The sequence below is a fragment of the Epinephelus lanceolatus genome, chromosome 4 (genome assembly GCF_041903045.1).
Source record: "Epinephelus lanceolatus isolate andai-2023 chromosome 4, ASM4190304v1, whole genome shotgun sequence".
In the NCBI taxonomy this organism is placed as follows: Eukaryota; Metazoa; Chordata; class Actinopteri; order Perciformes; family Serranidae; genus Epinephelus; species Epinephelus lanceolatus.
The window spans coordinates 22277136-22289234 of record NC_135737.1 but is presented as its reverse complement, the minus strand read 5'-3'; positions in this window follow the sequence as shown (position 1 = coordinate 22289234).

Sequence of the window (12099 nt, the reverse complement as noted above, 5' to 3'; positions counted from 1 at the left end):
ATAAAAATCTCCTCCATCTGTTGACATAGGTGAGTGGTTAAGCCCATGGTGATTGGATAGTTTGTGGTGACGACTGGGTTGGTCAGGTTTACAACCTAGCACTTGCCCTCAGTCACAAAAACAACTGTTCATAGTCTTGTAAATATGTAATAACTCGCTAATGAATTCATCAAAGTGCAGTTTGTATCTTTAAGGTTACATTATGGTTTATTTTCATTCACCAAGAATAATATCAATAAATATCTATGTAATCAATATCTATCAATACAATTCAGTTTTCCATTAAAAGATGACAACAGTGAGCCTTGTTGTGTGTCTGGAACCAGTTTGTGTAACCACAGCATCCTGAGAGTGTTTGTTTCACAAGGGACAGTAGATTATTTATTTTGCCTCACTAAATCATCCTTTTCAATCATCTCTGAACTTCTTGTTTTGTCACTATTTGTTGGTAAAAATTACACAAAGTGTTGTCTGTTTTTGTGTAGGAAGCTTTTAGAAGTTCAGTTTTTTTTAAATAATTTTTTTTAAATAAAAAATAATAATGACACAGTTTTAAACATTTGTATGATTACATCTGACTGATGAGCTTTTGCTGAAGGCTTTTTAGGAATTGAAAAACCCAAGACAGTTTTTTTTTTATCACACTGCAACATTTCTAACTGTTCTAACTTTCTAACATTATAAGACAGTGAGAGACACAGAGGCATTTTTAAGCAAATTCAATTCAAGCCAATTTAATTATATAGCAACAAATCACAAAAGTGATCTCTGAACACTAATGAAAACCCAACAAATTTCCACAATCTCCACCACGAGCAAGCACTGTGGCAACAGCGGCAAGGAAAAACTGCCTTTTAACAGGCAGAAACCTCGAGCAGAACCAGGCTCTGTGGTGGGTGGCCGTCTGCCTCGACCGGTTGGTTTAAAGAGAGGGGAGGGAGGGAGGGAGGAAGAGGAGAGAGGGGAGGAAGAGGAAGTGGGGGAGGGGAGGGGGGCTCGATCAGCTACTGATGTATCTGGGAGTCCATTAAGTCCAACGGGGTCTGAACAAAACACATAAAAAGATCTTCTATCACACAGATAAAAACATCTCTGTTTTCACACAGTGACGTCTACAGGCCTGATCATTGCTAACATACATTCAAAAATCTAATGACCTGATGCACAGCTAGACTCTCAGACACTACCAAATCATACTGCCATACACCATCCTGATCCACACTACCTTGATTTCAGACGAGTGAGAGGAGGAGGAATTCTTTCTGGTCGATGTAGTTCAGCAGCACAGTCAGGAAGGAGGGCTCTTCTTTTACTCAACGTATGGAAATACCTGTAAGAAGAAGAAGAAGAAGAAGAAGAAGATGTAAACAGAATGTAAACAGACAGGTGGCTTCAGTTTATCAACCCAGAATACTGTTACACAGCATTGTTTGTTATCTGAATGGTTGTATTTACAAGTGGATCTCTGGTCCCTGCTGTTCTACTGAGGTCTTCACATGGCAACAGGATTGGAGTCAGCGGTGCAGGCTGCCGCAGGAGGGTGTAGATGGAGCTACAGGTCTGTAGGTGGAGGCATCAGTGAGGGACAACAGCCATCTGCCAGAGTCTGCCGGTGGAGGTGGTGACTGCAGGTTGCTGGCAGAGGCTGTAGATGGAGGTTTGGCCACAGCTGTCTACCAGAACCTGCAGGTGGAGGCGGAGGTGCAGGTTGCTGGCAGAGTCTGTAGGTGGAGGTTTGGCCACAGCTGTCTGCCAGAAACTGCAGGTGGAGGTGGCAACTGTAGGTTGCTGGCAGAGGCTGTCGGTGGAGGTTTGGCTAGTTTAAACCTGAGCATGGCTGTGATAGGCTTTTGACGTAAGGTTGAGCAGGACACTTTAGAGGCTGTAGGTGGAGGTTTGGCCACAGCTGTCTGCCAGAATCTGCAGGTGGAGGCGGAGGTGCAGGTTGCTGGCAGAGGCTGTAGTGCGTGGAGGTTTGGCCGCAGCTGTCTGCCAGAATCTGCAGGTGGAGGCGGCAACTGCAGGTTGCTGGCAGAGGCTGTCGGTGGAGGTTTGGCCACAGCTGTCTGCCAGAATCTGCAGGTGGAGGCGGCAACTGCAGGTTGCTGGCAGAGGCTGTAGTGCGTGGAGGTTTGGCCGCAGCAGTCTGCCAGAATCTGCAGGTGGAGGCGGCAACTGCAGGTTGCTGGCAGAGGCTGTAGTGCGTGGAGGTTTGGCCGCAGCTGTCTGCCAGAATCTGCAGGTGGAGGCGGCAACTGCAGGTTGCTGGCAGAGGCTGTCGGTGGAGGTTTGGCCACAGCTGTCTGCCAGAATCTGCAGGTGGAGGCGGCAACTGCAGGTTGCTGGCAGAGGCTGTAGTGCGTGGAGGTTTGGCCGCAGCAGTCTGCCAGAATCTGCAGGTGGAGGCGGCAACTGCAGGTTGCTGGCAGAGGCTGTTGGTGGAGGTTTGGCTAGTTTAAACCTGAGCATGGCTGTGATAGGCTTTTGGCGTAAGGTTGAGCAGGACATTTTAGAGGCTGTAGGTGGAGGTTTGGCCACAGCTGTCTGCCAGAATCTGCAGGTGGAGGCGGCAACTGCAGGTTGCTGGCAGAGGCTGTAGGTGGAGGTTTGGCTAGTTTATCTGTCATCATGGCTATGACGGGCTTTTGCTGTAGGGTGGAGCAGAACACTAGAGGTGGTAGATGGAGGTTTGGCTGCAGCTCTCTGCCAGAAATTGTAGGTGGAGGCGGAGGTGTAGGTTGCTGGCAGAGGCTGTAGTAGGTGGCAGTTTGGCCGCAGCAGTCTGCCAGAATCTGCAGATGGAGGCGGCAACTGCAGGTTGCTGGCAGAGGCTGTAGATGGAGGTTTGGTTAGTTTAAACCTGAGTATGGTTGTGATAGGCTTTTGGTGTAAGGTGGAGCAGGACACTTTAGAGGCTGTAGGTGGAGGTTTGGCCACAGCTGTCTGCCAGAATCTGCAGATGGAGGCGGAGGTGCAGGATGCTGGCAGAAGCTGTAGATGGAGGTTTGGCTAGTTTAAACCTCAGCATGGCTGTGACGGGCTTTTGGTGTAAGGTGGAGCAGGACTCTTTAGAGGCGGTAGCTGGAGATTTGGCCACAGCAGTCTACTAGAATCTGCAGGTGGAGGCGGCAACTGCAGGTTGCTGGCAGAGTCTATAGATGGAGGTTTGGCCAGTTTAAACCTGAGCATGGCTGTGTCGGTCTTTTGGTGTAGGGTGGAGCAGAACACTAGAGGTGGTAGATGGAGGTTTGGCTGCAGCTCTCTGCCAGAAACTGCAGGTGGAGGCGGCAACTGCAGGTTGCTGGCAGAGGCTGTAGATGGAGGTTTGGCCAGTTTAACTCTGACGGTGGTGGAAGATGGAGGTTTGGCTGCAGCTCTCTGCCAGAATCTGCAGGTGGAGGCAGAGGTGCAGGTTGCTGGCAGAGGCTGTGGATGGTAGAGGCTAATAGTGGCTGTTAAAGGCTGTTGGTCTGAGGTGGAGCAGGAAACTTCAGAGGCTGCTGGTGGAGATGTTTCCATAGCTGTCCTTCAGAGTCTGCAGGTGGAGCATGGGGCAGCAATTGGCTGGTAAAAGATGCAGGCAGAGGGTGGAGGCAGTAGATGGCTGTGTGACAGAGGTGGAGAGGAGTACATCTTGCAGCACACAGCTGCAACACTTAACCTTAAACTACAAAACTAAAACTTAACTGTAAACTACAAAACTTAACCTTAAACTACAAACTATTTACATATTTGAGCTAACATGAGTAATGTTCAGTGCTTAGCTTGTTTCTGTGGCGGTGTCCAGGGCTCTGGTTTGCCTGAAGTGTCCACGTCATACAGGGGAGGGTGGTCTTCAACCCCGTATGACACGCCCACACGAACCAGTCTGTCCTCACAGACTGATTCGGTGAACGTTGGACGCTCCAGGCGCTCCCACAGCCTCTGCTTGATGCTCCTCCCCAACGCCAGACTGTATGGACGCAGTTGGCCATCCGGGTACCTGTGAGGAGCAGAAGAAACAGAAATTAAATCATAATGAAACGTGATTAAAAAGCTTAATTATGATTCTGAAGTAATAATTATTAAAGACGGTCATGATGATCTGACTGAAAGATGATTCTGACTCAAACACACCTCAGCATGGGGTCCACAACTTCGTGGTAGATGCGTTGGTACTCTTCCACGGTGCGGTTGTGGATCATCAGGGGGCCGTCGTCAGGCAGCGGAGCAGTGGAGGGCTGGGAGCTGGGGGCCACACCGGAGCACACTGGCAGGTCAGCTAGAGAGATGGTCGCAGAAGGCCTAGGGACCAAATTCAAAAGAGATGGCATGTCAGTGGCTGAGGTGCAGGGCTGAGGTGTGGCAACAGAACTGACCACCTCTGGAGCTTCTGAAGGTTCGGAAGGACGAGCCACTGAGGTCCGCTTCCTCTTCTGGGCACGGTCTGCAGCAGGACCAGCAGAGTGCTGGTGATCTGGCCCTGAAGTCGCCACCTGGGGAAGGTCAGCAACACATGAGGGGATGTCAGGCTCCAGTCAGGGTCTTATTTAACAACATGCTGTTATAATCTCACATGAGACAAAGACATCAGATGCAGTGCAGAGGACTACTCTGTCAACTTTGATGGGAACTTAACAGGAAAGTTACTGTGATGTAAATGAGCCCAATAAGCAATAGAGCTGTACAGTACTGTGTCTGACAATGTTGAGTATTCACAATCTATTCTGACATGTGTTTTTTAAAATTCTGTATAAGCTGTCCAATTACATCTATAAACATTTTTTCTGTCCAAAATATGAAAGTCAAATGTCTGACCTGGTCGTCTCTGCAGCATTGGCACTGTCTGCGGGCTGCAGGCCTCCTGGCTCCCTCTGACCTGCGTGCAGACACTCTGTGGTAGCTGTGGTCCAGCGGGTGGACCAGCACATCAGAAGGCTGCAATATACAGTCATGTTAGAACGAGGTTTCACAAGTACAGTAAATGCAACAAACAGCACTGAATGATGAGACTATCATGTCCCATTTTTCTGCAACAGATTCAACTTTCCTGGAGAAAATGACATTACTCTTCATGAGCATGTGGGCCAATTAGTCCTTTCAACAAACTGAGTTTTTGTTCCTTAAAATGTCTCCATAAAAGGGTCAGATTAACCTGCCAGGGGCCCCGGGACAAAATATGCTGCTGTGCTTTTTACCCTCGTTCCTCACACACTTTGTGTGTGTGCACAGTTTTTCTGTGCTGAAATATTACCTGGCCTCAGATTTGCTGTGGTAACCTGACTAAATATTTTCATTAAACAACATGTGAGCACAAATTTAAATAATAAAGATCTTAAAGTGTTTATACAGTCGCCTTCTTCAGGACAGGACAGCAAGGTCAGGTAATGAATCAGGATTTATCTTAAGGCTCTTATAATGTTAGTTGCTATCATGTGTCAGTGATGCATATTACTACAAAAACACCTGTTAAATTACCACAAACTACTAAGTTCACATATCTGCTGGGACTCACACAGTAAATTCATGTATTTCAGAGTTGTACTCAGGGCTACACTTAAATTCACAATATTACTTTTTACCACAGGTGGAAGCTGGCTGATATACATTTGTGATATAAATTATTTTATGAGACACAGGCGTTGATTCAATTATTATTTAAAGAGAGGCGGCCATTTTTAATGGTTTTGTTTATTTTTAAATGAACAGATGAATTGATCTGATACAGTCTTCCCTGAGGTTAATAAATAGTATTTTAATATAAATATTCCCACTTTAATATATAAAAAGCAAAACAAGTACTTTAATTTTAACAGCCACTACTTGAATCTCAACTAATAAGCTGTTGAAATGTTACAGATCTTCTGTAAACTATCTGTAGATGGACGATCCAGATAAAGTGTTACTAATGTATTACTTTGAAAACCATGTATCTGATTTTTTTTGCTCTGAATTCACCTCTTTGAAAATAAAATGTCAAATTGTGTGAATTAGCAGTCAGTGGTTGTTAAAATTAAAATTGGAAACTTAGAAATGTTTCTAATTGACCTCCATGGCACAGCCTGTTAACAATGTGACGTTATGTGTGAACTCTGAGGGCTTTCAAAGCCTCGACGGTAAAACACAGAAAAACAGTCAGAGTATTGAAATCTTACAGTCTGCATGGTGGAAGTTGGTTGAGTCGCTGTCCGTGAGTGTCTGTGAGACTTAAGTCTTTGTCAGGATGCAAGAAGTCCTCAGCAGAAGTGTGAAGTTTGATGAAATCGTTGAGTGATAGCTGAGAGAAAACTTTTCTGACCGCTGTCGGGTTTGTTTGTGTTGAAATGATGATCTCGTGTATAAATGATGCACCTGAGACAAACCATAGCAACCGTGGAATCCTTCACCTCCATTTTGTGCACGTGTGTTGTCATAGTCACATCTCACCTCTGTGATCTAAAGTCTCATCCAATCATGTTCAAAAGGCCTGAGATCAAGTCCATATCTAACTATGTAGAGATGCAGCCTCCACACCTGACTGCGTCCTCACTCATACTGACACTTTAAAATGCCCATCACTTTTTAACTTGACCGTGATAAGGTAGATTCTGTGATGAGATAAAGTGACAAGTTTTACCAATAACTTGACGTCACTGAGCGTTATGTGTTGGTTCACTGCGACTGTTTCTATTTTGTCGTTTCTTTTTGAGTTTATATATATATCTGGTAATATTTGCAGTAATTTCAGCTGGATCGATATGTGCGTCTCCACAAGAGGCGCTGTGCACAATTTACGCACGTGGCACAGCGCCAGTAACTGCATTAAAAACACAACAGAATATGTGAGGATCTAACGGCGGGTTACCTTGAGAGCTTTCTGCATATCAAACAATTTTGCTGTTACACACAGATTTTAGAGTAATTTAATAAAAACATCTGAAAATAGCAGCCGTCCTCAGGATGAGTCCAGCTCCACCACAGCTGTCGGGGCATTTTTATTATAACTAAAAAATACAAACTCCATTTGCCCTGAACAAATTAACCTTTTTTTCTTTCTTGTCCAGTTTACTATAATAATGGAGTTTTTAAACGTCTTGCTAAAATGTGACGTCATTGTGCGCATCGAAGCGCACCGTCCATATTTACCATATCCACATTTTAACACTGCCAGACTTTGCAGTCTACAGATCAGTTCTACTAATCTACCCAACTATTGCTTTCATTTGTCACATTTTTATTATTAAATGCAAATAAAGATGATTGTTTACAGGGATGTACCTACAGTAATTATTGGACATATTAAATAGGGATAATGTGGAAAACTTCAGGTCAGTGTTTGATTAATAATAGAATAAACTTGATGAGCCTCAGTCTCTTTACTTTAAGTTCATTACAACACAAATCTCACACCAGAGAAGAACTTGGTACACCTGCACTGACAGAGAAAAATAACTTCATTTACATAGTGACCTGAGCTGGCAGACACAGGTAGCCACTGTCAGACACAGGTAGCCCCCCCCCCCCCTTAACCCTCAACTGTTCAATCAGGCCGTCATCACTCAGGCAAAAAACATTCTAAATGACAGTTCTCATGTTTTGTTCAACGAATACTCACTAATGCACTCAGGGAGAAGGTACAGGGTTTGCTTATGTAAACACAACCGGTACAAACATTCCTTTGTCCTGTTGTCAGTCAAGCTCATTAATGAGCAAATGTAAGCAGGTATTGTGTACTGTATATTGCATACGGTGGATTAATGTGTACTTTTTTTCTGTGTACGGTGTATTTAGCACCTTTATGTGTACTATTTTCTGTGTATGGTGTATTAGCACCTTTATGTGTACTAGCACCTTGATGTGAACCAGCACTTTAAATATGTACCAGCACTTTAATATGTACCGGCACTCTAATGTGTACCAGCACTTTAACTTCAACGAGTAGACATGGCAAATTGCATAACTCAGATGAGCAAATATCTTTTTGCACATTGGTCCCTATCTAGTTGCCAGTATGTTTTTTTTTTGTTTTGTTTTTTTTAGATGCTGAATGTTTTACTGTCTTTTATGTATTTTGTTGTATGTTTCGTGCTGTTTAAGCAGCAGTACCCTGTCTCCAAATCAAATTTCTCCCAAGGGAGACAAATAAATGGACTTTGACTTGACTTTGACTTTTCTCTATACTATTATTTACTTTTTACAACAGCATCCATTATCAATCATCCTTTATGAAAACCTCTTTGGTGCAATCAGTCCTCTCTGTTCTTAAGCTTGTTTTGTAGTAAAGCGCAGACTTCAGAAATCACTGATGGCTGCCTGTCAGAGATGGGCAAAAATACATCAGAATGTATTTTGATGCAAAATACCCCTCAAATAAATGTATCAAAATAAAATACAAAATACTGGTGCCAGAAAATGTATCAAAATAAAATACATGTATTTTGTATTTTCAAATACAAAAAATACTTCTTTTCTTTTTCTCTTTTGCAGCGACCCGCAGCTCTATAGGTCACTCTGTCGGTCGTTCGGTTGGTCCACAAATCTTTTTGTGAATAACTCAAAAAGTCCTTGACCAAAAATGCTCAAAATTTACATGCTGCAATTAGAGACCACAAGTAACTATGCCAGTAACTAGCTACTGTAGCTAGTTAACTTGTTTGCTGTCTAACTTGGAGCCTTTGGAGCCCTGTTTTCAACTTTTTTCAAATGAAAAAGAGAAAAAAAAAATTAGGGACATGTAGGCTACCCTAAAATTTTATTTATTGATTCAGATTTAGATTTAGGCAACTTTATTAATCAATTAATTTGTAGCATACTCATCCCAAGCATCAACCACAACAACATACAATTTCCTATGTTATGCACAGTCCAGTAAAACAGACCACTAGGTCATTGAATGGCCCAAGTTTAAAAAAACATATAGATAAAAAAAAAATTAAATAAAAAAAATAATAAGTAAAAAATATTGTTACATCCAATATTTTAAGAATGTGCAGCCTATTATTTTTGTTTTTTGATATGTGGAGAAAGTATTTTGAGTATTTTAAATACAAAATTACTCCACTCAAAAGTATTTTGTTACAAATTACATTTGCTTTTTATCGGCCTTATCAAATACAAATTACAAAATACTCAAATGTAATTGAAATACGTATTTTGAATACAAGTAATAGAAATACTGCCCATCCCTGCTCCCTGTGAAAAGCGAGTCCTCTATCTCAGGCTTTTACTATTCCAGACATGCAAGGAATAAAACCTATAAAGTTTTAAAGAAACAGCTCCTATTGGTAATTTATTATTTTCACTGATAACAGTAACGATATTACAGGATATGACAAATATTTGTGATTGTCTGTTGTCTTATTTTTTAATGTGGCACATTTTGTGACATTTTCTCCTGAAAGGTGTTATATACTTACTTATTAGACTCATCCATCCTGTATTAAAAAATACTGTGTCCACGCCAGTCTGTCTTTACTGAGGGTAATCAAAGACATTGGTTAAATCTCATAAGTTGCTAGAACATTTTCCTCCATGAGTGAGTCTGGTGGACATTTGGAGGAAAACCCTGAGATAAATGACATGGAATTGAAACAGCCTCTGATCAAAGCTGACTCTTCAAGAACAAGACGTCTCTATAAATATGTTTTAGCTTACTGCAATATGTAAGCATGTGAGCAGGCAGGAAAAGTACAGGAGTCATGGTGGTTTCTCCTTCAAAGATACAAACATTCAGCATCCGTCAGTGCTGCATTCACAAAAATAAAAAACAAAACACTGCTTAAATGTTACAAACTTGTTGTGTAATTGACTGCACAAATGGATTCTGTGAAGTGAGGCTTCAGTTTTTACAAACAGGAGCGGGGCTTCCATGGTGGCATGGGAGGCAACCGCCGCCGCCCCCCCTGCAATCTGATTGGCTGCCCCTTGTGCACCCCCCCTCCCAATGGTCATTGACACGTGGGAAGTGGCTCTGTGGCTCCGCTAATGAACTCCTGCATGAGATCAAACAAACTAAAAACTCTCACACACCACTCATGAGATGGGGTTTGATAGATTAAATTAATCAGCCATGGACATTCTGAGTTTTTCTTTTTTTTTTTTTTTACAAAAAAGAGGAAAGTAACAGAGGGTTTATGGTTGTGCTTACACCCTACACGTGTAGCTTCGGCCATTGTGAGCATTTTTACCTCTGTGGTGGTGTGTTTGTGTCACTCTGCAGTTACACCTCCAAAACACTAGTGGGCGGAGGAGGTTTTTGTGAAGTGCTGTAAAGTTTAGTTGATTCAAAACACATTAAACACACATTAAACATGGCTTAATAGAGACAATTTCAAACACAAGTACGCAAATTGGCTTCGCTATAAATCGCAGCATTGACAGACAAACACTTGACTTTATCTGGACACATTTTCCCCACAAATACAACATGCTAACGTTATTAGCACAAGCCTATGGCATTTTACATTGTATAAATTAGCCTAGTGGCTAGCGATCTTTTCCTTTTCTCATATAAAACCAGGGACAACAGTCGCATTTAACAGAAATAGTTAATGCAGAACTGCTGGAAGTTTGTGTAAAATGAAACATTTGGATGTATTTCCTGTGAATTTTCCATCAGAGATAAGTTTTCCTGATATTTTTATGAACTTTTTATAGTATTCTCCCATATAACCCAAGAATGCAGAGGAGGGGGATGAACCATCATGGAAGGACAAACCCCTCACGACATGTACCACCGACAGATTGAAGAAGTGGCCGACATCAAGAAATCCTACCAGTGGCTGTAAAAGGCTGGACTGAAAGAAGCACAGAAGCACTAATCATGGCAGCACAAGCACAGGCACACAGCGGCCTACCACACCAGACAGGACCCCAGGTACAGGCTGTGCAAAGATGCTCCTGAGACAGTTCATATAATAGCAGGGTAGATGCAGACAGGAACAGTGTACGTGGAACGCCATAACCAAGTGGCTGGCATAGTAAACAGGAACATCTGCCCTGAGTATGGGCTGGAAGTCCCAAGGTCAGAATGGAAGACACCTCCTAAGGTGGTTGAGAATGACCAAGCTAAGATCCTGTGGGACTTCCAGATCCAGACTGACAAACTGCTGATGGCTAACCAACCAGACATGGTGTTGACTGACACACATAAGAAGGTGGTGGTGATAGATGCAGCAGCTAGGAGCTGGGAGGAGCTATGAAAGAGTGGGGAGTAAAGGCAACAGTGGTGCCAGTGGTAATCCGAGCATTTGGGACTGTGACCCCAAACTGGGAGAGTGGCTCCAGCAGATTCCAGGTACAACATTTGAGGTCTCTGTCCAGAAGAGCGCAGTCCCAGGAACGGCTAAGATACTGCACAGAACCCTCAAACTAACAGGCCTCTGTTTATTTTATTTCATACATAGTGATAAGAGTTTTGTTCTCCTGATGCCTGCCTGGCTATTGCTCTCTTTAGTATTAAGCTGTTTTAACTGTGTATTTAACTGTGCATTTTTCTAATGCAGGATGAGGCTATTTAGCAGAGAGTAAAGGCTCTGTGAATATAGCTTATGTTCAGGTCTTCATTATGTCCTTATCTTGTTGGATCTTTTTTTTTTTTCAATTTTTATCATAATAATGATTTAACCTTTACAATTGTAACAATTTCTTTTAGTTTTCTTTACAGAAATGAATGAAATGTTGAGCTGTAGGACTACTGAAGGCCCTCCCGACCACTGTGAAGATGTCGGTGAAGATTGTCAGTCATCCAGGTGATGGTAATCTTAAGTGCTATATTGTAAGCAACTGGACTTGCTTGAGTTTCTTGAAGATGAGAGGCTTCTTCAGTTTTAGCAGACTGTCTTCAATTCTAATGCACCAGTCTGTTAGAACTCAAGAAGCCTCTTGGATGAGAGGCAAAACGTCTTCAAGAAACTCAAGCAAGTCCAGTTGTCTATGATATTAGCACTAAAGACCCTGTGAAGCTTTGGCGACCTCCAGTGAGGTTTGGGACCCCAAGGTTGGGGACAGGTGGCTTAAAGCATGTTTCACCTTTGGCTGTTTTTCTTTGTCTGTTTTATTTTGCTTTGTTTGTATGGGTGTTGTTAAATTACAAGTCATCATGCTCAATTGTACCTTTTACCACCACACCCTCACTCCCTA